Below are 2,785 nucleotides of genomic sequence, written 5' to 3' on the forward strand. Positions count from 1 at the left end.
TAGCAGGAGTATTAGAACCACCTCTCCATCCCCTCACGCGACCCCAGGAGTGTTCGGCCCCTATGCTTGGGGGTCTCCTAGCCGCAATCTGGAAAGAGACTTGGATGCGGGGTGGTTTACAAGTCAGGACGTGCTCCCGGAGCTGACAGCCCTGCTGTTTCCAGGGACAGGGTGGGCTGCTGGCTTGCCCAGCTCTGCTCAGCCCTGACCACCATGCCGGGCCTCCTTTCAGGGTGTGCCGTTTCAGTGAAGACATCAGTAATGAGGGAGCTGCCCGGGAGAAGGCCTTAATGGGGTCAGAGCCCTGGCAGTCCCATTGAATGATTCTTGCACCTCCGGGGACAGAAGGGACGAATGGCCATTGTTCTTACGCAGGTAGGTTAAGTACCTGGCCCTTTCCTAAAAGATCAATGAATGGCCGGGTGCCCCCAGAGGAAGAATGAATCACATCTATACATCCTTTGCTTAAAGGTCATTTATTTATGATCCTGCTTGAAGTTGTTTTTTAATAGATAGATTAGGGAGTCTTTCAAACAAGACAAAAGGGCTCTGATAATTGGGTTTCCCCTTGTCCTGACAGGGGGTTTAATCCTCAAGAAAAGGAGAGTCAAAGGGCTAGGGCAGGCCTCACTTTGCTCAGCCTGGGAGTCTTGTGAGATGAGGGAGAGAGAGATACGGGGTGAGGGAGGCCAGGAGAGGGAGAGAACAGGGTCCTTGCCACCTAGGGATAGAGTCAACCCTGTAACCAGGCAAATGGGGATCAGGGCACAACCTGGGGGGAAGGAACACCCAGTGGGCTCCAGGGTGGGCAGTGGCAGAGCAGGGTGTGAGCCCACCTCCCCATACAGCCGAGTAGTCCCAGACCCCAACTATGCTGCCTTCGTCTCTGTCCCATCTGCCGGAAAGCCAGGCCAGCCAGGTGCCCAGGAGATGGTCTATGCACACAGAGAAGGGTCCGTCCTCGCCAAGCTGCCTGGCCACCCAGCGAAAAAAAGCCCTACACCCCGCCTCCCTGGAGCCTGCCCCCAGAATCTCAGGACCAAGGTGAGGTGGGACCTGGGGCAAATCCCTCCTGATTCATCCTCCGTCTCTCCGCCCTGCCCCCACACCTCTCCCACAACCCCAGAGGACAGAATGGATCTATAAGGTTTCTCAAGTAGGAACTACCTTGGTTCTTGGCTTTGCATGATGAAAGAATTCACACCGAAGCCCGTGTTGTAATCCAAGTAGGTTTTTATGAAAGACAGGACAAGTGGCAGGTTTTACAGTCTCCAAGGAGTATACGCTATTTCTGAAAAGCACACAAAGCCATGTGAAAGCGGGAATGGGGTTCACCACCAGGCACGAACCACCACGTGGAAAAGAGCACCCACAGGTGCAGATCTAGGCAGGGGATCCCGGGAGGCCAGAAGCCCAAGAACCCTAGAGGCTAAGAGCATGTGGGTGCACAGGCTGTGGGCACCGAGCAGTCCCTGAGGGGGCATGCCCAAGCCATGCAAGTGCACCCCCACACTCTGACTGGCTGCTGACCAGGAACAGGGTAAAAGAGAATAAGAGAAACTGTGGGTCTCTAGGAGGCCCGGAGCTGGTGAATGTGCACCCAAGCCGGGGAGGGAGACTCTCCCCCTCCCCTGCCTCTAGGAGTTGTGTAGGAGAGTGTAAGAGGCTAGAGAGGGTGCCAGAATGCTCCCTGCCTTTTTGCTACCCCAAGCCCTGGCTGGGGATAGACTCGGTTGAAGGTATTGGTTGACCCCATTGACTGGGTTGAGTCCACCTGGGTGATGCCATGAGCCTGAGCCGAGTTTGGACCGTCCAGGTGTGCCTCCCACTTGGCTCTGGGGCTTCAGTAGGAACATGCTCAGTTTGGGATCTACATAAGCAAGCACCTAATGGTTGCCTGATTTCTTCCCAACCTCCTCTAGAGGGCCTTTTGCAGGCATGGGAGAGACAACCCCCCTGTCCCTAAATCTAGCTACCTAACAGAACTGCCTCACAGGGTCTCCAAGGTTGCCATCTTGGCCACAGGAGACTGCCAGGCCTCTCCTCCAAGCAGCTGGCACCTTTAACCACCAACCTTGACCTGAGAGCCAAGCACTGTGCCACTGTGCCACCAGGAGTTTTCCAGTCTCCCTGTCTGTACCAAGGAGCCCTGGTGGCATAGTCATTATATGTTGGGCTACTAGCCCCAAGGTCAGCAGTTCGAAACCACCAGCCATTCTTCGTGAGAAAGATGAGGCTTTCTACCCCAGTAACGAGTTACAGTGTCATAAATCCACAGGGGCAGTTCTACTCTGTTGAACAGGGTTACTATGAGCCAGAATTGACTTGCCGGGAGTGAGTTTTTTGGTTTTTCTTTCTGTACAAGCGTAATTGTTCAGGGCTGGAGCAGCAGCTGCACATGCAGACCCAGTCTAGGGTCTACTTCTGGAGAATCAGACCACCTTTCTCCATCCCCGCGCGCACCAAAAACGACCCTCTAACCTCGGAAATATCCTACACCTGTGGGAAATCACAGGGCAGTTCTACCCTGTCCTACAGGGCTGCTATGAGTTGCCAACAACTTAGTGGCAGTGAGTTTGTTTGTTTGTTTGTTTGTTTGTTTGTTTGTTTGTTTGTTTTGGTGCTTGGGAGCATCCTTGGAGCAAGCTGGAAAGAGACTTGGGGGAGCAAGGAAGGATGAAGAAAGAGGTGGGGAGGGGATGTTGTTGGATAGGCCTATTGGGATACTCTTACCTGATTAGTTAAGACCTATGCCAGGCAATTTAAGATTCAGCCAATTCTGCCA

The sequence above is a fragment of the Echinops telfairi genome, unplaced genomic scaffold (assembly GCF_000313985.2).
Source record: "Echinops telfairi isolate 266 unplaced genomic scaffold, ASM31398v2 ScPeMD7_9;HRSCAF=40, whole genome shotgun sequence".
In the NCBI taxonomy this organism is placed as follows: domain Eukaryota; kingdom Metazoa; phylum Chordata; class Mammalia; order Afrosoricida; family Tenrecidae; genus Echinops; species Echinops telfairi.